The sequence below is a fragment of the Pleurodeles waltl genome, chromosome 6, assembly GCF_031143425.1.
Source record: "Pleurodeles waltl isolate 20211129_DDA chromosome 6, aPleWal1.hap1.20221129, whole genome shotgun sequence".
In the NCBI taxonomy this organism is placed as follows: Eukaryota; Metazoa; Chordata; class Amphibia; order Caudata; family Salamandridae; genus Pleurodeles; species Pleurodeles waltl.
The window spans coordinates 1,721,464,218-1,721,487,027 of NC_090445.1; the positions used below are offsets into that span (position 1 = coordinate 1,721,464,218).

General features: G+C 57.1%; 1 protein-coding gene across 2 annotated transcripts in view; it reads left to right on the forward strand.

Moving 5' to 3' along the window:
- The window catches only part of PPP1R18 (protein phosphatase 1 regulatory subunit 18), a 100,367-nt gene that overhangs the window by 40,590 nt on the left and 36,967 nt on the right, over window positions 1-22,810 (forward strand). The gene's annotated exons all lie outside the window — the stretch shown is intronic.

The following is a 22,810-nucleotide window of genomic DNA, read 5'->3' on the forward strand; positions in this document are numbered from 1 at the left end:
GCTTTGTGTCAGCCACCTTCAGCCACGTGCTGCTTTGTGTCAGCCACCTTCAGCCACGGGCTGCTTTGTGTCAGCCACGGGCTGCTTTGTGCCAGCCACCTTCAGCCACGGGCTGCTTTGTGTCAGCCACCTTCAGCCACGGGCTGCTTTGCGTCAGCCACCTTCAGCCACTGGTCGCTTTGCGTCAGCCACCTTCAGCCACGGGCTGCTTTGTGTCAGCCACCTTCAGCCACGGGCTGCTTTGCGTCAGCCACCTTCAGCCACTGGTCGCTTTGCGTCAGCCATCTTCAGCCACGGGCTGCTTTGCGTCAGCCACCTTCAGCCACTGGTCGCTTTGCGTCAGCCACCTTCAGCCACGGGCCGCTTTGCGTCAGCCACCTTCAGCCACGGGCCGCTTTGCGTCCGCCACCTTCAGCCACGGGCTGCTTTGCGTCAGCCACCTTCAGCCACGGGCTGCTTTGCGTCAGCCACCTTCAGCCACTGGTCGCTTTGCGTCCGCCACCTTCAGCCACTGGTCGCTTTGCGTCCGCCACCTTCAGCCACGGGCTGCTTTGCGTCAGCCACCTTCAGCCACTGGTCGCTTTGCGTCAGCCACCTTCAGCCACGGGCTGCTTTGGGTCAGCCACCTTCAGCCACGGGCTGCTTTGTGTCAGCCACGGGCTGCTTTGCGTCAGCCACCTTCAGCCACGGGCTGCTTTGCGTCAGCCACCTTCAGCCACGGGCTGCTTTGTGTCAGCCACCTTCAGCCACGGGCTGCTTTGTGTCAGCCACCTTCAGCCACTGGTCGCTTTGCGTCAGCCACCTTCAGCCACGGGCTGCTTTGTGTCAGCCACCTTCAGCCACGGGCTGCTTTGCGTCAGCCACCTTCAGCCACTGGTTGCTTTGCGTCAGCCATCTTCAGCCACGGGCTGCTTTGCGTCAGCCACCTTCAGCCACTGGTCGCTTTGCGTCAGCCACCTTCAGCCACGGGCCGCTTTGCGTCAGCCACCTTCAGCCACGGGCCGCTTTGCGTCCGCCACCTTCAGCCACGGGCTGCTTTGCGTCAGCCACCTTCAGCCACGGGCTGCTTTGTGTCAGCCACCTTCAGCCACTGGTCGCTTTGCGTCCGCCACCTTCAGCCACTGGTCGCTTTGCGTCCGCCACCTTCAGCCACGGGCTGCTTTGCGTCAGCCACCTTCAGCCACTGGTCGCTTTGCGTCAGCCACCTTCAGCCACGGGCTGCTTTGGGTCAGCCACCTTCAGCCACGGGCTGCTTTGTGTCAGCCACGGGCTGCTTTGCGTCAGCCACCTTCAGCCACGGGCTGCTTTGCGTCAGCCACCTTCAGCCACGGGCTGCTTTGTGTCAGCCACCTTCAGCCACGGGCTGCTTTGTGTCAGCCACCTTCAGCCACTGGTCGCTTTGCGTCAGCCACCTTCAGCCACGGGCTGCTTTGCGTCAGCCACCTTCAGCCACTGGTCGCTTTGCGTCAGCCACCTTCAGCCACTGGTCGCTTTGCGTCAGCCACCTTCAGCCACGGGCTGCTTTGCGTCAGCCACCTTCAGCCACGGGTCGCTTTGCGTCAGCCACCTTCAGCCACGGGCCGCTTTGCGTCAGCCACCTTCAGCCACGGGCCGCTTTGCGTCAGCCACCTTCAGCCACGGGCTGCTTTGCGTCAGCCACCTTCAGCCACTGGTCGCTTTGCGTCAGCCACCTTCAGCCACGGGCTGCTTTGCGTCAGCCACCTTCAGCCACGGGCTGCTTTGCGTCAGCCACCTTCAGCCACTGGTCGCTTTGCGTCAGCCACCTTCAGCCACGGGCTGCTTTGTGTCAGCCACCTTCAGCCACTGGTCGCTTTGCGTCAGCCACCTTCAGCCACTGGTCGCTTTGCGTCAGCCACCTTCAGCCACTGGCTGCTTTGTGTCAGCCACCTTCAGCCACGGGCTGCTTTGCGTCAGCCACCTTCAGCCACGGGCTGCTTTGCGTCAGCCACCTTCAGCCACTGGTCGCTTTGCGTCAGCCACCTTCAGCCACGGGCTGCTTTGCGTCAGCCACCTTCAGCCACTGGTCGCTTTGCGTCAGCCACCTTCAGCCACGGGCTGCTTTGCGTCAGCCACCTTCAGCCACTGGTCGCTTTGCGTCAGCCACCTTCAGCCACGGGCTGCTTTGCGTCAGCCACCTTCAGCCACGGGCTGCTTTGCGTCAGCCACCTTCAGCCACTGGTCGCTTTGCGTCAGCCACCTTCAGCCACGGGCCGCTTTGCGTCAGCCACCTTCAGCCACTGGCTGCTTTGTGTCAGCCACCTTCAGCCACGGGCTGCTTTGCGTCAGCCACCTTCAGCCACGGGCTGCTTTGTGTCAGCCACCTTCAGCCACTGGTCGCTTTGCGTCAGCCACCTTCAGCCACGGGCCGCTTTGCGTCAGCCACCTTCAGCCACGGGCTGCTTTGTGTCAGCCACCTTCAGCCACTGGTCGCTTTGCGTCAGCCACCTTCAGCCACTGGCCGCTTTGCGTCAGCCACCTTCAGCCACGGGCTGCTTTGTGTCAGCCACCTTCAGCCACTGGTCGCTTTGCGTCAGCCACCTTCAGCCACTGGTCGCTTTGCGTCAGCCACCTTCAGCCACTGGCTGCTTTGTGTCAGCCACCTTCAGCCACGGGCTGCTTTGCGTCAGCCACCTTCAGCCACGGGCTGCTTTGCGTCAGCCACCTTCAGCCACTGGTCGCTTTGCGTCAGCCACCTTCAGCCACGGGCTGCTTTGCGTCAGCCACCTTCAGCCACTGGTCGCTTTGCGTCAGCCACCTTCAGCCACGGGCTGCTTTGTGTCAGCCACCTTCAGCCACTGGTCGCTTTGCGTCAGCCACCTTCAGCCACTGGTCGCTTTGCGTCAGCCACCTTCAGCCACGGGCCGCTTTGCGTCAGCCACCTTCAGCCACGGGCCGCTTTGCGTCCGCCACCTTCAGCCACGGGCTGCTTTGCGTCAGCCACCTTCAGCCACGGGCTGCTTTGCGTCAGCCACCTTCAGCCACGGGCTGCTTTGTGTCAGCCACTGGCTGCTTTGTGTCAGCCACCTTCAGCCACGGGCTGCTTTGTGTCAGCCACTGGCTGCTTTGTGTCAGCCACCTTCAGCCACTGGCTGCTTTGTGTCAGCCACCTTCAGCCACGGGCTGCTTTGCGTCAGCCACCTTCAGCCACGGGCCGCTTTGCGTCCGCCACCTTCAGCCACGGGCCGCTTTGCGTCAGCCACCTTCAGCCACTGGCTGCTTTGTGTCAGCCACCTTCAGCCACGGGCTGCTTTGCGTCAGCCACCTTCAGCCACGGGCTGCTTTGCGTCAGCCACCTTCAGCCACTGGTCGCTTTGCGTCAGCCACCTTCAGCCACGGGCTGCTTTGCGTCAGCCACCTTCAGCCACTGGTCGCTTTGCGTCAGCCACCTTCAGCCACGGGCTGCTTTGCGTCAGCCACCTTCAGCCACTGGTCGCTTTGCGTCAGCCACCTTCAGCCACGGGCTGCTTTGCGTCAGCCACCTTCAGCCACTGGTCGCTTTGCGTCAGCCACCTTCAGCCACGGGCTGCTTTGCGTCAGCCACCTTCAGCCACGGGCTGCTTTGCGTCAGCCACCTTCAGCCACGGGCTGCTTTGCGTCAGCCACCTTCAGCCACGGGCTGGTTTGTGTCAGCCACCTTCAGCCACGGGCCGCTTTGCGTCAGCCACCTTCAGCCACTGGTCGCTTTGCGTCAGCCACCTTCAGCCACGGGCTGCTTTGTGTCAGCCACCTTCAGCCACGGGCTGCTTTGTGTCAGCCACCTTCAGTCACTGGTCGCTTTGCGTCAGCCACCTTCAGCCACGGGCTGCTTTGTGTCAGCCACCTTCAGCCACCCCTTGATGACTCAGTGTTTCCTCTTCACTGTCATCAGGCATTTCATTGGTGCCTGACTCTTCCCAGGGAGCGCTTCCATTGGACTGTAGGGGCTGTGACGTCACTCTGACAGCCGGTGACGTCATTCGGGGTGCCGGGGTGAGCCCGAGCCTCAGCCCCCCCCACCCCCGCCACGGTGGTGTCCTGTCGGGGGGGGATGCGGGGGGGACAGCAGGCGCCACGGCCCCCCCTGCTCTGGCAGCGCCGCCTCCGACAAAGAGCTTATTTCCGGTTCTCACTCAGCCTCGCTCACGTGACGCAGGAAGGAAGAGGCGCAGAGAGTGTAAAAACAGGAAGTGGGTGGGGCTTCACCTCCACGTGCGGGACAGGAAGTGAGCGCCACAGACAGGAAGTGACGTCACCGAAAACCCTCTTCCCGTCCAGGCGCTGACCGCCTGCCCCTGGGGCACGAAGTGTGAGTAGAGAGCGCCTCAGAGGAGGAGCTCACTCACACTGAGGTATTCACTCCTGGCTGTGTACCTCACACTGACATCTGTGTGTTTTTAGAGGTATAGACATGTAGTGGGCCTTGGGAGGTGTGTGTGAGGGTGTAGATGCACCAGGACCTTGGGAGAGGTGTGTGTGTGTGAGGGTGTAGATGAATGAGGGCCTTGGGAGAGGTGTGTGTGTGAGGGTGTAGATGAATGAGGGCCTTGGGAGGTGTGTGTGAGGGTGTAGATGCATCAGGGCCTTGGGAGAGGTGTGTGTGAGGGTGTAGATGAATTAGGGCCTTGGGAGAGGTGTGTGTGAGGGTGTAGATGCATCAGGGCCTTGGGAGAGGTGTGTGTGAGGGTGTAGATGCACCAGGGCCTTGGGAGAGGTGTGTGTGAGGGTGTAGATGCACCAGGGCCTTGGGAGAGGTGTGTGTGAGGGTGTGGATGCATCAGGGCCTTGGGAGAGGTGTGTGTGAGGGTGTGGATGCACCAGGGCCTTGGGAGGTGTGTGTGAGGGTGTAGATGCACCAGGGCCTTGGGAGAGGTGTGTGTGAGGGTGTATGTAGATGCAGAGGGCCTTGGGAGGTGTGTGTGAGGGTGTATGTAGATGCACCAGGGCCTTGGGAGACGTGTGTGAGGGTGTAGATGCAGCAGGGCCTTGGGAGGGGTGTGTTTGAGGGTGTAGATGCATCAGGGCCTTGGGAGACGTGTGTGTCAGGGTATAGATGCAGCAGGACCTTGGGAGGTGTGTGTGAGGGTGTAGATGCTCAGGGCCTTTGGAGAGGTGTGTGTGAGGGTGTAGATGCACCAGAGCCTTGGGACAGGTGTGTGTGAGGGCCTTGGGAGAGGTGTGTGTGAGGGTGTAGATGAATGAGGGCCTTGGGAGAGGTGTGTGTGTGAGGGTGTAGATGAATGAGGGCCTTGGGAGAGGTGTGTGTGTGAGGGTGTAGATGAATGAGGGCCTTGGGAGGTGTGTGTGAGGGTGTAGATGAATGAGGGCCTTGGGAGAGGTGTGTGTGAGGGTGTGGATGCATCAGGGCCTTGGGAGAGGTGTGTGTGAGGGTGTAGATGCACCAAGGCCTTGGGAGGTGTGTGTGAGGGTGTAGATGCACCAGGGCCTTGGGAGAGGTGTGTGTGAGGGTGTAGATGCACCAGGGCCTTGGGAGAGGTGTGTGTGAGGGTGTGGATGCATCAGGGCCTTGGGAGAGGTGTGTGTGAGGGTGTGGATGCACCAGGGCCTTGGGAGGTGTGTGTGAGGGTGTAGATGCACCAGGGCCTTGGGAGAGGTGTGTGTGAGGGTGTATGTAGATGCAGAGGGCCTTGGGAGGTGTGTGTGAGGGTGTATGTAGATGCACCAGGGCCTTGGGAGACGTGTGTGAGGGTGTAGATGCAGCAGGGCCTTGGGAGGGGTGTGTTTGAGGGTGTAGATGCATCAGGGCCTTGGGAGACGTGTGTGTCAGGGTATAGATGCAGCAGGACCTTGGGAGGTGTGTGTGTGAGGGTGTAGATGCTCAGGGCCTTTGGAGAGGTGTGTGTGAGGGTGTAGATGCACCAGAGCCTTGGGACAGGTGTGTGTGAGGGCCTTAGGAGAGGTGTGTGTGAGGGTGTAGATGAATGAGGGCCTTGGGAGAGGTGTGTGTGTGAGGGTGTAGATGAATGAGGGCCTTGGGAGAGGTGTGTGTGAGGGTGTAGATGCACCAAGGCCTTGGGAGGTGTGAGTGAGGGTGTAGATGCACCAAGGCCTTGGGAGGTGTGTGTGAGGGTGTAGATGCACCAAGGCCTTGGGAGGTGTGTGTGAGGGTGTAGATGCACCAAGGCCTTGGGAGGTGTGTGTGAGGGTGAAGATGCTCAGGGCCTTTGGAGAGGTGTGTGTCAGGGTGTAGATGCAGCAGGACCTTGGGAGGTGCGTGTGAGGGTGTAGATGCAGCAGGGCCTTGGGAGAGGTGTGTGTGAGGGTGTAGATGCATCAGGGCCTTGGGAGGTGTGTGTGAGGGTGTAGATGCACCAGGCCCTTGGGAGGTGCGTGTGAGGGTGTAGATGCATCAGGGCCTTCGGAGAGGTGTGTGTGAGGGTGTAGATGAATGAGGGCCTTGGGAGAGATGTGTGTGAGGGTGTAGATGCTCAGGGCCTTTGGAGAGGTGTGTGTGAGGGTGTAGATGCATCAGGGCCTTGAGAGGTGTGTGTGTGTGTAGATGCATCAGGGCCTTGAGAGGTGTGTATGAGTGTGTAGATGAATGAGGGCCTTGGGAGAGGTGTGACCAGCTTCTCTTGTCTTCAGAGGATAACACGAGGCCCCTGCTAAGGTCGCAGTGCAGTAACTCACCCAGTCACTCAGTGACGAGTGATACTCTGCCCATCCACGTCTGTGCACTGTGGAATGTAAACCGCAGTATATAATGAGCTGGACGTCGTAAAGCGCTTTGAAGTCACTCCAGGGTATGTTCGTGAAGCAGTCGGCCTCGGATACCTGCAGCCTGTCCGGAGCAGCCCCCTCTGCTCAGGAGAGACTCGGGTATAGGTGGGTTTAGCGAACAACTTGGTAAATAAAGACCCCAACACCCACCGAGTGTCACTTTGGCAGTGGAAGGCGGCGCCTGCCTCGCAGATGGAAAGCTGGCTTAATTTGGGCCGGTGCTTGCTGGTTAGCAGTGGTGCTGTGACTGCGGTGGGCGAGGGCCTGGGTCACACCTGCTCCCCGAGCTACCAAGTACTTCATTCCAGCAGGCACTGTTCAGGGACCTGTACCCCCACGGACCCCCTGCCCCCCGGGAGCGGCTCGGGGACGTGGGTTGGCACAGCAGACACCACGCTGGGTGTGCTGGGTTTGTGCCTGGCTCCGGTCCTCTTCTGCCCCACGATGTTGCATCATTTGCCCCGGGACCCTGGGGGGGAAGACCTTTCGTGGCCTTCAGTCTGCAGCCCCTCCCCCCCCGGGCGTCCGTCTGCAGGGCCCATGGGGGGGGGGGGGGGTCAGGCCTTCAGTCTGCAAGGGCTCCCCCGGGCCCCCGGCCTCCGTCTGCAGCCCCCCCGGGGGGGTCTGCAGGGCCCCTGGCTACAGATCTTTCAAAAATATGTTTTGTCCTCAGACGTTTTCCCCACTTGATAGGAATGATTGCCAAACACTGAGCGCGGATGTACTTCCGTTTGTTCTAAGGCAGCAGGTCTCCGTAGCGCCTTGAAGCCCGGGTAGGGCTGTGCCCGGGTTTGCGGGGGCTCCTCCCGCCCTGCTGCACTCACCCTGTCGGAGACATGTTTCCACAACTTGTGTTCGTGCCCTCGGGCCTCAGCGGGCGCAGGTGAGATGCCCAGGCTGGGCCCTGGCATGAGCTGGCAGGGCGAGGGGGCCGCACCCATGCCGTGGATGGGTGCCAGGCGGGGAGCGCGCAGGGCCGTGAATGATGGCAGCTACAGTCAGTCAGTATCCAGGCGGGGAGCGCGCAGGGGCCGTGAATGATGGCAGCTACACTCAGTCAGTATCCAGGCGGGGAGCGCCCAGGAGCCGGTGAATGATGGCAGCTACAGTCAGTCAGTATCAGTATCCAGGCGGGGAGCGCGCAGGGGCCGTGAATGATGGCAGCTACACTCAGTCAGTATCCAGGCGTGGAGCAAGCAGGGGCCGTGAATGATGGCAGCTACACTCACTCAGTATCTCTAACAGAGGCCTCCAAAGGGATGCTTGCCCAGTTCAATGAGGCGCGTGACTTTTATTCGCAGGACCTTCCACTTCAGTACCTATTGAATGAGCTCATAAAAATGGACATACTAGCAAAGACCCCCCCCTTTTAGCCCCTTCCCTTTCGGGCTTCAGGAAAAACACTCAAGACCTGGCTTTTCGACTGAGCCCTCACTCTAGCGCCCAGATACCCTCGGGGTGATAGTGCTGCACTATACAAATACTGAGTGCCTGGATGGAAGGAAGGGGCTCCTTGGGGAGTATTCCGAAGGATATTTTCAGAACCCCCGGAGGTGCCCCACCTGGGCTCGGCTTCTTACCACCCATCTGTCCTCCAGGCCGGGTCCAAGGGCACCTCTGTGCCCTTTCACCTCACACTGAGTACCAGGAGGGTCCCTTGGGGGTCTCAAGACCCAACGCCCGAAGTACTCCATGAGTGGGGGGCTCTCCGGCCTGGTTGTTTGGGGATCAGACACATGAACCTCAAGAGGTGCTTCTGGAAAGATCCTCCCGACCAATCAGGTGAGCCTGGAGCATCCCTCTCCACCTGGTGAACCAGCATCCTTTTGTGAGCTCTGCAGGACCTCGCGTGAGCTGTCCTGATTGGCCACGGTATTATAACCGAGTGGGTCTCTGCGGAGGCTGGGTGGCCTCGGCCATGCCGCGGAGTGAAGCGGGTTGAAGCGACCAGGACCCACAGTGGGCGCCCCTGCCAAGTGACCAACTCTTGTCCCCCAGTGAAGGCGCCCTGCAGTCAGGGTGGGCATCAGCAGCGGTGCCCACCTCTGCTCGGGAGGGGTCCAGGTCTCCGCAGCTGACCGTGTGTAGCGCCTACTGGAGAGCTGTGCACAGGAGGCGCCTATGATGGACGGTCGCGGCCCACGAGAGCTGACCTCTGGGGTGGGGGCAGGTGGGGGCCCAGGCCTCTTGCACACCGGATGCAGGGGAACCTCTAGGAGCTAGGAGCTCCCTCCCCGGGGACACCGCCCCCGCTTCTGGGGGTCTCCGGGGCCCATGGACGTTGCACCGGCCCCGATGCAACAATGTGCGCATTCAAAACTTTATCACCCTCCGCGGACGGGGGGACAACTCCCAGCAGTGTGCACAGTATATGCAGATATTTAAACAGCTCAGACACGTACTTGTCAGTTCATAGTAAAATGTGTGGAATATGTTTGTTTTTAAATAAAAACCTTAAAGTATTGTTCTTCAATGACATTAGACGTTTACAAATAAAGGTGCCCTGTCCTCGGTCACCTCATGGATTAGGCACCGTCACGTGTGTGCGGTCACTGAGGGCCTTGGCTGCTGGTGTGGGGGTCCCCAAGGAAGCAGCTGTGTGAGGTGAAACACTGAGTTACCTCGCATCAGTCAGCAGTGATCACATCTGTGCAGCAGTGCCAGGTGCGTGGCTGCAGGGCTGAGGGTTCCCAAGGAAGGAGCATGTGTGAGGTGAAACACTGAGTTACCTCGCATCAGTCAGGAGTGATCACATCTGAGCAGCAGTGCCAGGTCCCTGGCTGCTGGGGTGGGGGTCCCCAAGGAAGCAGCTGTGTGAGGTGAAACACTGAGTTACCTCGCATCAGTCAGGAGTGATCACATCTGAGCAGCAGTGCCAGGTCCCTGGCTGCTGGGGTGAGGGTCTCCAAGGAAGCAGCTGTGTGAGGTAGCACACTGAGTTACCTCGCATCAGTCAGGAATGATCACATCTGTGCAGCAGTGCCAGGTGCTTGGCTGCAGGGCTGAGGGTTCCTAAGGAAGGAGCATGTGTGAGGTGAAACACTGAGTTACCTCGCATCAGTCAGGAGTGATCACATCTGAGCAGCAGTGCTAAGTCCTTGGCTGCTGGGATGAGGGTCCCCAAGGAAGCAGCTGTGTGAGGTGAAACACTGAGTTACCTCGCATCAGTCAGGAGTGATCACATCTGAGCAGCAGTGCCAGGTCCCTGGCTGCTGGGGTGGGGGTCCCCAAGGAAGGATGTGGGAGGTGAAAGATGCTGAACGCAGAGCGCCTCCGGGTGTCAGCTCAGCTGTGCCCAGCGCTTCACCCTGTTTCGAGGCACCTTCATGTGGGCACTCGGTGGGAACTGCCCAGAGGTGACCTGAGGCTCCTCAGATGCAGCGGGTGAGTGACTGCAGCACACCGGAAGTGCATCACTGCACAGACTGAACCTGCACTGCAGGCCTGAGAGGGAGGACAAGATACACATGAGTGTGGCTGCACACAGGAAGTGCATCACTGCAGCTGCACTGTAGGCCTGAGAGGGAGGACAGGAGACACATGATTGTGGGTGGGCACCGGAAGTGCATCACTGCAGCTGCACTGCAGGCCTGAGAGGGGTGGAGCCTCTAGTCCTGGCACATGAGAGTGTGGGGCTGCACACCGTAAGTGCATCACTGCAGGCCTGAGAGGGAGGACAGGATACACATGAGTGTGGCTGCACACCGGAAGTGCATCACTGCAGCTGCACTGCAGGCCTGAGAGGGGTGGAGCCTCTAGTCCTGGCACACAGCAGAGTGTGCCAGCTCACAAGCCCTGCCAGGCTGGGCTGTGTGCCCCCCATCCTCCCACAACCCCCCAGGCAGTGAGAGGAGACCCCAGTGTCTCTGAAGTAACACCCAGCAGTGGTCACCCAGGTGAGGTCACATGATGCCCTCACCCCTCATGCTGTGCCCAGGGGTGGCAGCCCATGGGCAGTCTTGATATAGGGCACAGGCTTGGCACTGGCAGACCTATGCCAGCAGCACTAACGATGCCCGTAGGTATGTGACACTAACACAATCCGACGGGTTTTAGTAATATTGGGCCAGATGTAGGAAAATTGTAGGATTCCTTCCGACTCGCAAATTGCAAGTCGCAATTTGCAATGCAGAAAGGTGTCTCAGACACCGTCTGCGACTCGCTATGGGGTCGCAATGACCCACCTCATTAATATTAATGAGGTGGGTTGCAAATTGCGGCCCCATACCGACTATAGGCACTCGCAAACATGGAGGCCTGCTGTAGTCAGCAGACCTCCATGTTCATGACTGCTTTTAAATAAAGCAGTTTTTTTTTTAAAGTGTAGCCCGTTTTCCTTAAAGGAAAACGAGCTGCACTTAAAAAAAAAAACGAAACCTTTAGTTTCGGTATTTTTTCAGGGCAGGTAGTGGTCCCTTGGACCACTACCTACCCTGTAAAAATAATTTGTGGTCCATTCACAAAGGGGAAGGGGTCCCATGGGGACCCCTTCCAATTTGCGAGTGGGTTACCATCCACTTCAAGTGGATGGTAACTGCGACACCATTTGTGACCGCATATGCGGTAGCAAATGGTATTGCATACCACTGCGAATCGCAAATAGGAAGGGAACACCCCTTCCTATTTGCGATTCGGAAATGCATTGTGCGAGTCGGTCCAGACTCGCAAAATGCATTTCTGCATAGGAAAATGCGATTTGCGACTCGCAAACTGCAATTTTTGCCGTTTGCGACTCGCAAATCCTTTCCTACATCTGGCCCCTAATGTCTTGCGCTGTGCTGACAACTTCTAGGCACTACGGAAAGGTAAGGGCTCGTTGCGGATCACTACTTCCGGCTTACATAGCGTGTACTGTTTGTAAACTCCTCCTATACCCTGGCGGTGCTGGGCAACCCCAGAGCCCTGCCCGGCTGCCACTGGAAGTACCAGCCTCCAAGAAAGTCCGGAACTCACTTCCTCCTGCCCTTCACACCTCCTCCCCCAACCCGCCCCGAAAGAGGAAGTAAAACTCTTCCCTCCTAACCTCCATGTCCTGCCCTCAGGGCTCCAGACAGACTCTGCACATCTCACTGGCTCCTCCTCTTAGACCTGATTGGGTGAATACCCACCATCAGCTTCCTGCAAAGTCTGGACTCTCTTGACATGTGCACCCCGATCCTTTTTTAGGTCTCCCCTACTAGTCCGCGCCCTGTCCGTTGTGAGAGTATTGTCTGCTTACAGTGGGCTTAGAGCCCGCCCATTACTTACAATTGGCTGCCTTTTCCTGTCACTCTGATATGCTTGCTTTTTATTTGTTAGCTTGTGTCAGCCTCCTTCGTCTGCTAGTGTGTGACCCTCCCCTGGAGCATGGACGCATTACCTGTGTCCTTCCACTGGTCATTTTTAGATGCTACTTTTTTTTGTTTTCGTTTAAGCACTCCACAAGAGTGCATGTGTTTTCCATCTGTCTGCCTAGTGTATTTCTCCCTAGCTGCTGTGCTCCTTCTCTGCCTGTGTGCTTCACTCCACGCCCCCGTGATGCTTCTCTCCACTGCGTTGTTTTCCTGCCCATGCGCTTCTCCGCAGCTCTGTTGCTCTTGCATCCATGTGCTTTCTCCCTCCCACGGTCTATGTTGCCCTCTCCTCATACACTTTGCTCCCTGCTGCTCGGGCTGCTTCCCCCACCGCGCCCTGCCTGCCCCAGCAGCACCCCTGCAGCCGCCATTGCTTGCACCCACTCGCTGCGTTGCTTGCTTCTGTGTTTTCTCTCTGTATGCCAGTCCAGCTCGGAGCAGTAAACACTAAAACACTTGCATCATTTTGGAGGCGCTTACTACAAGGTGATGTGGCCAGCCGCATGATAGGCTTTTTTTTCTTTTTTAGCCATGCTGCACAGCATGTTTAATCCATTGGCAAAGCAGTACGTCCAAAGGCAAGGCCTTTTGATTAATCCAATGCTTCTTTTCTCTTGGGGACACTCTTCTCAGCATAGCTTAGCACACAGACGTCTACTGCACCTGAGAATGGCACTAGGTGATGGATAACCAGGGTACACTGCCCACAGTGCTGTTGGTAACCACTGTTACCCCATGAGGTTCTTCGGGCTTACAGGGTGCCCCTTGACGAATCACTTTTATCCTCCCATTGCATTTCTTTACATTTCTTCATTGTTGGATTTAAGAGCCCTGGAAAAGTCGCAGGCGAAGGGCGAAACACGTGTAAGAGCCCTGGAAAAGTCACAGGCGAAGGGCAAAACACGTGTAAGAGCCCTGGAAAAGTCGCAGGCGAAGGGCGAAACACGTGTAAGAGCCCTGGAAAAGTCGCAGGCGAAGGGCGAAACACGTGTAAGAGCCCTGGAAAAGTCGCAGGCGAAGGGCGAAACACGTGTAAGAGCCCTGGAAAAGTCGCAGACGCAGGGCGAAACATGTGTAAGAGCCCTGGAAAAGTCGCAGGCGAAGGGCGAAACACGTGTAAGAGCCCTGGAAAAGTCGCAGGCGAAGGGCAAAACACGTGTAAGAGCCCTGGAAAAGTCGCAGGCGAAGGGCGAAACACGTGTCGGCTACTGGCTGCCCCCACGTGCTGTTGTGATAGTGTTAGCTTTAGAGTGTCAGACTTTGTTTGCTGTTGTTACTTAGGAGAGTACTTGTAGGCCATGGCTTGACTGTTGCTGAGCGGCTGCTAGGTGTAAAGCATGAACCATGTACATGTTACTGTGTAATACGAAAGCTGGAAATTGTGCTCTTAGCAGTACAAGGTCCTTAGGAGTGTTTATCCACTGCCATGGAAAAGCGCCCTGAAGCAGGTGCCTGCTGCATGCTTCTGCCAGGGTGCTGGCAGGGGGACCCTCCTCGGACATGCCCACAAACTGTGAGTATTGTTGCAGGAGAGGGCAGCTCTCGTCTGACGACGTGCCCTTTGCGCGGTTCTGGAGGCAGAAGGTGTCATTCTGACTCACCCCAAAGTGAAACTAAACGAAAGGCGCTTTACCACACAGACGTGCGAGCACTGCCTCTGAACAGTAGCTTCTAGGCACCCTGGGGCATATTTATGAGCCCCTTGTGCCGCCTTTGTGTCTCTGTTGTTTGACACAACGGAGGCCAAACCTTGACCTCATGTCTATGAGGCCACACCAGGCCACTTTGCGTGGCTTTTCATGGCCTCATAGATATGGAGTAAAGCATGGCAGCGCAAATCGCTGCGTTGCCTTACTCTGTGCGGGGGGGCAGGCCATGGGCATTGCGGTGGGTGCTCCCATGCAACACCCATGGATTTTGACGCAATCCTCCCAATTCCCTTTGACGCAGGGCAGCAAGGTGACGTCCCCAAAAAGTGATAAATATGCTCCTCTGAGTATAAGCAGTGGGTGCCTGTGCCCAAAATATACCCCTCTGGGTATAAGCAGTGGGCGCATGTGCCCTAAATGTGCCCCTCTGAGTATAAGCAGTGGGCGCCTGTGCCCTAAATGTGCCCCTCTGAGTATAAGCAGTGGGCGCCTGTGCCCTAAATGTGTCCCTCTGAGTATAAGCAGTGGGTGCCTGTGCCCTAAATATACCCCTCCGAGTATACAGAGTGGGCGCCTGTGCCCTATATGTGCCCCTCTGAGTATGAGGAGTGGGCGTCTGTGCCCTTCACCTGCGCCAGACTGGGCCTGTCTCTGCCCCTCTCCCGTGCTGTACCCATAGCGCCCAGCACCTTACTAGGCGCTTCAGCGCCTGAAAAACAGGAAGCCGGGACGGAAGCTGCGCGGGGTTTTTGGCGCTCTTGTTTGCCTGCATAATGTGTACTGGACAGTCCGGTGAACGGGCACGCCCAGCAGTGACGTCCCTCGCTTGGCGCGCTTCCAGGCGCTAGCTTCCCACGCAAGCACTCAGCCTCCAGGAATGTCCCCTGAGGGGTCTGGGGAGACAGTGGAAGGCGACTCCCCGGAGGAGGGGAGCGGGGGCGAGAGGCCAGCTAGAGGCCAAGAGTGAGACAGCTGCGGAATCTAGGATCGAGGCTGTGATGGAGACTGAGAGGCCAGGAGTGAGACACCGCTGGAGTGTGAGAGGCCAGGAGTGAGACAGCAATGGAGTGCGTGAGACCATGAGTGAGACAGCAATGGAGTGCGTGAGACTGAGTGAGACACCAGTGGAGTCTGAGAGTCCAGGAGTGAGACACTGCTGGAGTGTGTGAGTCCTGGAGTGTGTGAGGCCAGGAGTGAGACACTGCTGGAGTGTGTGAGGCCAGGAGTGAGACACTGCTGGAGTGCGAGAGGCCAGGAGTGAGACACCACTTAAGTGCGTGAGACCATGAGTGAGACACCAGTGGAGTGCGTGAGACCAAGAGAGAGACACCACTGGAGTGTGAGAGGCCAGAAATGAGACACCAGTGGAGTGCGTGAGACCAAGAGTGAGACACCACTGGAGGGAGAGAGGCCAGGAGTGAGACACCGCTGGAGTGTGAGAGGCCAGGAGTGAGACACCGCTGGAGTGTGTGAGGCCAGGAGTGAGACACCAATGGAGTGTGTGAGACCATGAGTGAGACACCAATGGAGTGCGTGAGACACCAGTGGAGTCTGAGAGGCCAGGAGTGAGACACTGCTGGCGTGTGTGAGTCCAGGAGTGAGACACTGCTGGAGTGTGTGTGTCAAGGAGTGAGACACCGCTGGAGTGTGTGAGTCAAGGAGTGAGACACCGCTGGAGTGTGTGAGTCCAGGAGTGAGACACCGCTGGAGTGTGAGAGGCCATGAGAGAGACACTGCTGGAGTGCGTGAGACCATGAGTGAGACACCATGGGAGTGTGAGAGTCCAGAAGTGAGACACCACTAGAGAGCATGAGACCAAGAGTGAGACACCACTGGAGGGAGAGAGGCCAGGAGTGAGACACCGCTGGAGTGTGAGAGGCCAGGAGTGAGGCACCGCTGGAGTGTGTGAGGCCAGGAGTGAGACACCAATGGAGTGTGTGAGACCATGAGTGAGACACCAATGGAGTGCGTGAGACACCAGTGGAGTCTGAGAGGCCAGGAGTGAGACACTGCTGGCGTGTGTGAGTCCAGGAGTGAGACACTGCTGGAGTGTGTGAGTCAAGGAGTGAGACACCGCTGGAGTGTGTGAGTCAAGGAGTGAGACACCGCTGGAGTGTGTGAGTCCAGGAGTGAGACACCGCTGGAGTGTGAGAGGCCATGAGAGAGACACCGCTGGAGTGTGAGAGGCCATGAGTGAGACACCACTGGAGTGTGAAAGGCCAGGAGTAAGACACCACTGGAGTGTAAGAGGCCAGGGGTGAGACACCAATTGAGTGCGAGAGGCCAGGAGTGAGACACTACTGGAGTGCGTGAGACCATGAGTGAGACACCGCTGGAGTGTGAGAGGCCAGGAGAGAGACACTGCTGGAGTGCGAGAGGCCAGGAGTGAGACACCACTTAAGTGCGTGAGACCATGAGTGAGACACCACTGGAGTGTGAAAGGCCAGGAGTAAGACACCACTGGAGTGTAAGAGGCCAGGGGTGAGACACCAGTTGAGTGTGAAAGGCCAGGAGTAAGACACCGCTGGAGTGTGAGAGTCCAGGAGTGAGACACCGCTGGAGTGTGAGAGTCCAGGAGTGAGACACCGCTGGAGTGTGAGAGTCCAGGAGTGAGACACCAGTGGAGTGTGAGAGGTCAGGAGTGAGACACCAGTGGAGTGCGTGAGACCATGAGTGAGACACCACTGGGGTGTGAGAGGCCAGGGGTGAGAAACCACTGGAGTCCATGAGGCCAAGAGTGAGACACCTCTGGGGTGCGTGAGACCACGAGTGAGACACCACTGGAGTCCATGAGGCCAAGAGTGAGACACCAGAGGAGTGTAAGAGGCCAGTAGTGAGACACTACTGGAGTGCATGAGACCAAGAGTGAGACAACTGTGGAATCTAGGATCGAGTCTGTGATGGAGCCTGAGAGGCCAAGAAAGAGACACCGATGGAGTGTGAGGCAAGGAGTGAGACACAACTTGAGTGCGTAAGACTATTGAGTGAGACACCACTGGAGTGTGAAAGGCCAGTAGTGACACACCACTGGAGTGTGAAAGGCCAAGGGTGAGACACAGATGGAGTGTGAGAGGCCAGGAGTGAGACACCACTGGAGTGTGAGAGGCCAGGGGTGAGACACCAATGTAGTGCGTGAGACCAAGAGTGAGACAACAGTGGAATCTAGGATCGAGCCTGTGATGGAGCCTGAGAGGCCAAGAGATAGACACCGCTGAAGTGTGAGAGGCCAGGAGTGAGACACCACTTGAGTGCGTGAGACCATGAGTGAGACACCACTGGAGTGTGAAAGGCCAGGAGAGAGACACCACTGGAGTGTGAGAGGCCAGGGATGAGACACCAATGTAGTGCGTTAGACCAAGAGTGGACAACTGTGGAATCTAGGATCAAGCCTGTGATGGAGCCTGGGAGACCAAGAGAGAGAGACACCGCTGGAGTGTGAGAGGCCAGGAGTGAGACACCACTTGAGTGCGTGAGACCATGAGTGAGCACCACTGGAGTGTGAAAGGCCAGGAGTGAGACACCACTGGAGTGTGAGAGGCCAGGGGTGAGACACCACTTGAGTGCGTGAGACCATGAGTGAGCACCACTGGAGTGTGAAAGGCCAGGAGTGAGACACCAATGGAGTGTGAGAGGCCAGGAGTGAGACACAACTCCTGGGAGGTTAAGATTCAAAGGTCTCCCTGTCAGTACTTGGGTGCTGCCACTACTGATGGGTCCGAGGCCTAACTCTTTTCTTTTTTGTTCAACTTCCAAAAGCTGAGCCTCCAGGGCCAGCTTTCTGGTCAGCCTGGCTAAGACCAGGTCTTCCTCTGTGGGTGCCCTCACCCCCGTCCACAGGGTCCTCCTCCACCAGAGCCTTCATCATTTACTCTGTGGGGTGATCGTTTTCATGCTGGGCCACCAGAAGCCTAAGCTCATCTGCCCTGGGGCTTTTTCTAGTACAATGTTGTACAGTCTGCAGAGTTCCCGTAGCTCGTCATAGCTGTATGCCTGGTAAGGGGCCAGGTCAGGCTCCTGGCTCTGGCCCTCTGCGTCACACATGTTTACTTTACTAAACTTGGGACCTCTTTATAAATTTGAAACCCCTTTTTGGATAAGGCCAACTAAAGTAAGGACTTTTAAACTTTTGCTAGTGTTGTAGGGACCTAACCAGGGCCCTAACAATTATTTTAAAAGTTTGCCAAAAATGTTAGTCAATTAAAAAAAAAAATGCAATTAAGCTAAAGGCAATTTAGAGAGTTATTTACATGCTCACAATATTGACAAAGTGGTATCAGCAAATGCAGTCTTTATCCCACCGCTGCCACCAAATGTAGGAGGCTGGCCCTCTCTGTAGTGTGCAAAACCAGGCACAATGTGTAGAGGGATCAGTCAACCACATGTTGGTTTCCAGAGGTAACAACTAGACCACCTAATGCTCTAAATTTTATTGTTGCTTGGTTGAGCAGTTAGGTTAATCTTGGAGAAGTGAAAAACATTTGTGCTCATAGTATGAATAAAGCAAGACACACACTCAAAAGAATAACTTGAGATCAATTTACAAAAATAATTCTGATTTTTATAAATGTTTTAGGGGGAGGTGTGGGGGGGGTTGTGTGGGGATGGTCTGAAGCAGGCCCAGCTTGTAAGGGCGAGGGTTGTGTTTGTGTGGAGGCGGGCTGAAGCAGGCACAGCTTGTTGTGAGGGCGAGGGGTGTGTGGGGGGGGTCTGAAGCAGGCACAGCTTGTTTTAAGGGCAAGGGGTGTGTGGGGGGGCGGTCTGAAGCAGGCACAGCTTATAAGGGCGAGGTGTTTGGGGGGAGGTCTGAAGGAAGCACAGCTTGTTTTATGGGTGTGGGGTGTGTGGGGGGGCGGTCTGAAGCAGGCACAGTTTGTTGTAAGGGCAACGGGTGTGGGGGGTTCTGAAGCAGGCACAGCTTGTTGCAAGGGTGTGTGGGGGGTCTGAAGCAGGCACAGCTTGTAAGGGCGAGGGGTGTGTTTGTGTGGTGGCGGTCTGAAGCATGCACAGCTTGTTGTAAGGGCGAGGGGGGGTGGGGAGGTCTGAATCAGGCACACCTTGTAAGGGCGAGGGGGGGCAGGGGGGGTCTGAAGCAGGCACAGCTTGTAAGGGCGAGGGGTGGTGAAAGTTTGTTTTGATGTTCACACATGTTACATAGTTATCTGGTGGGAGGCGCCATGGGGCAGGGAAGGGGTGCCCAGGAGGTTGAGAAGAACAGTGGAGTTCTCTGTGATTAGCATTACAGGTGCGAAGATCACACCATGTGTCAGGCGCCTGGGCCAGAATTCCACCGCAGTAAGCCTCAGCTTTCCAACTGCACAACATTCATACATGGGGTGTGGGGGCCCGCATTACCCCTCGCCCCCCCCTGTAAATTCACTTTAGGGTTTAACAGGCTGAGAGAGCTCAGCCCCGCTCTAATTCGGTTAAGGCTTTGCTGGGACTCGAGGTGCCATCTGCGGCTTTAGGGCTCAAGTGTGGGGGTGACCAAAGAGTGGGGGGGAATGATGACCAAGCTACAGACCCTGCCCTGACCTTGTCCTACTGCTGCACAGCTCCAGAATACTGTTACACTGCTCCTGCACAGGCCACTCATTGCTCCTGCACAGCCCACCCACTGATCCCGCACAGCTCCTGCACAGCCCACCCACTGATCCTGCACTGCTCCTGCGCAGCTCACGCACTGCTCCTGCACAGCTCCTGCACAGCCCACCCACTGATCCTGCACTGCTCCTGCGCAGCTCACGCACTGCTCCTGGACAGCCCACCCACTGCTCCTGCACAACCGACCCACTGATCTCGCACAGCTCATGCATTGCTGCAGCACAGCTCATGCATTACTCCAGCACAGTTCATCCACTGCTCCTGCATAGCTCATTCAATGCTCCTGCACAGCTCATGCATTGCTGCAGCACAGCTCATGCACTGCTCGTGCAATACTCCTGCACAATGCCGCACTGCTCCTGTACGTTCTGCAATGCTCCTGCACAGAGGTGCACTGCCCCGAACAGCCTTGCATTGCTCCTGCACAGCTCACGCTCTGCTCCTGCACAGCCCCACACTGCTCCTGCAATGTTCACAACACTTTCATATTCTTTTAAAATTCTGTTCAGAGTCAAGGGAGTGTGAAGTATGTGATACTGATAAACCACATCCTTTCTAAAGATTTATATGTGGTTCAAGCACACGTCATGCAATGTTCATCTTCCTGCGCAGCTACTGCACAGCTCAGGGATACATCCTGCACAGCTCCCACACAGCTCACAGATGCATCCTGCAGTGCTCCTGCACAGCTCACGGATACATCCTACATTTCCCCTGCACAGCTCACGGATACTTCCTGCACTGCTCCTGCACAGCTCACCGATACATCCTGCACTGCTCACAGATACATCCTACATTTCCCCTGCACAGCTCACGGATACTTCCTGCACTGCTCCTGCACAGCTCAGGGATACATCCTGCACTGCTCACGCACAGCTCAGGGTTACATCCTGCACTGCTCACGCACAGTTCACAGATGCATCCTGCAGTGCTCCTGCACAGCTCACAGATACATCCTACATTTTCCCTGCACAGCTCACGGATACATCCTGCACAGCTCACGGATACATCCTGCACTGCTCCTGCACAGCTCACTGATACATCCTGCACAGCTCACTGATACATCCATCCTGCACTTCCCCTGCACAGCTCATGGATACATCCTGCACTGCTCCTGCATAGCTCCGCATACTTCCTGCACTGCTCCCACACAGCTCACAGATACATCCTGCACTGCTCCCACACAGCTCACGGATACATCCTACACAGCTCATGGCTACATCCTGCAGTGCTCCTGCACAGCTCACAGATACATCCTGCACAGCTCCCGCACAGTTCACAGATACATCCTGTACTGCTCCCGCACAGTTCACAGATACGTCCTGCACTGCTCCTGCACAGCTCACGGATACATCCTGCACTGCCCCTGCACAGCAGCTCACGGATACATCCTGCACTGCTCCTGCACAGCTCACGGATACATCCTGCACTGCCCCTGCACAGCTCACGGATACATCCTGCACTGCTCCTGCACAGCTCACGGATACATCCTGCACTGCTCCCGCACAGTTCACAGATACATCCTGCACTGCTTCCGCACAGCTCACGGATACATCCTGCACTGCCCCTGCACAGCTCATGGGTACATCCTGCACAGCTCACGGATATATCCTTCACTGCCCCTGCACAGCTCATGGGTACATCCTGCAATGCCCCTGCACAGCTCATGGACACATCCAGCACAGCTCCTGCACTGCTCAGTGATACATCCTGCAGTGCTCCTGCACAGCTCAGTGATACATCCTGTACTTCCCCTGCACAGCTCACGTATACATCCTGCACTGCTCCTGCACAGCTCACGGATACATCCTGTACTTCCCCTGCACAGCTCACGTATACATCCTGCACTGCTCCTGCACATCTCATGGATACATCCTGCACTGCTCCTGTACAGCTCACGGATACATCCTGCACTGCTCCTGCACAGCTCACAGATACATCCTGCACAGCTCACAGATACATCCTGCACTGCCCCTCCACAGCTCATGGGTACATCTGCACTGCTCGTGCACAGCTCAAGGATACATCCTGCACAGCTCACGGATACATCCTGCACTGCCCCTTCACAGCTCACAGATACATCCTGCACTGCTCCCGCTCAGCTCAGGGATACAGCTCATGGATACATCCTGCACTGCTCCTGCACAGCTCACTGATACATCCTGCACTTCCCCTGCACAGCTCACGGATACATCCTGCACAGCTCCAGCACAGCTCACATATACGTCCTGCACAGCTCACGGATACATCCTGCACTGCCACTGCACAGCTCACGGATACATCCTGCACTGCTCCTGCACAGCTCAGGGATACATCCTGTACTGCTCAGTGATACATCCTGCAGTGCTACTGAACAGCTCACGGATACAGACTGCACAACTCATGGATACATCTTTCACAGCTTCTTACACAGCTCTCAGATACATCCTGCACTGCTCCTGCACAGCTCACCCACACACATTCTTCCTGCCCTTCCCACCCCCACGTCTCTCTTGTCCATACTCTGTCCCTCCAGCAGTCCTCTGCCCTTCTCTCCCCCACATGTGCTGCATACCCACCTGCCCCATCTCCTGCCCCTCTTCACACCTCCTGCCCTCCTCCTGCCTCATCCCTTGTCCCTCCTCATGCCCCATCTCTTGTTCGTCATTCCTGCCCCCTCTCCTGTCCCTCCCGTGCTCACTAATGCTCTTTGCTGATGGGTAATGGGGGATTAGCTGGGACAGGCTGGTGGGGGTGGGAGGCAAATTGATGATTGGATGAGGAGCGTGAAAAGAAGTACCGCTTAACCCAGGACTAGGACAGGCCCATGACTGACCGAGGGTAAACTGCCCTCTCCCCGGCCTGTCCAGGCCTGAAACGTGACCTACTCTCACCGGCCTGTCCATGTGTGACACGTCACCTGCTCTCACACTGACTCTCACCGGCCTGTCCATGTGTGACATGTCACCTGCTCTCACACTGACTCTCACTGGCCTGTCCATGTGTGACACGTCACCTGACCGGCCTGTCCATGTGTGACACATTACCTGCTCTCACACTCTCACTGGCCTGTCCAGGGTTAACACGTGACCACTGACTCTCACTGGCCTGTCCATGTGTGACACGTCACCTGCTCTTACACTGACTCTCACTGGCCTGTCCAGGCTCAACACGTGACCACTGACTCTCACTGGTCTGTCTAGGTCTGACACGTCTCCTGCTCTCACACTGACTCTCACTGGGCTGTCTAGGCCTGACACGTGACCTGCTCTCACACGGACTCTCACTGGCCTGTCCAGGCCTGACACGTCACCTGCTCTCACACTGACTCTCACTGGGCTGTCTAGGCCTGACACGTGACCTGCTCTCACACGGACTCTCACTGGCCTGTCCAGGCCTGACACGTCACCTGCTCTCACACTGACTCTCATTGGCCTGTCCATGTGTGACACGTCACCTGCTCTCAAACTGACTTTCACCGGCCTGTGCATGTGTGACACGTCACCTGCT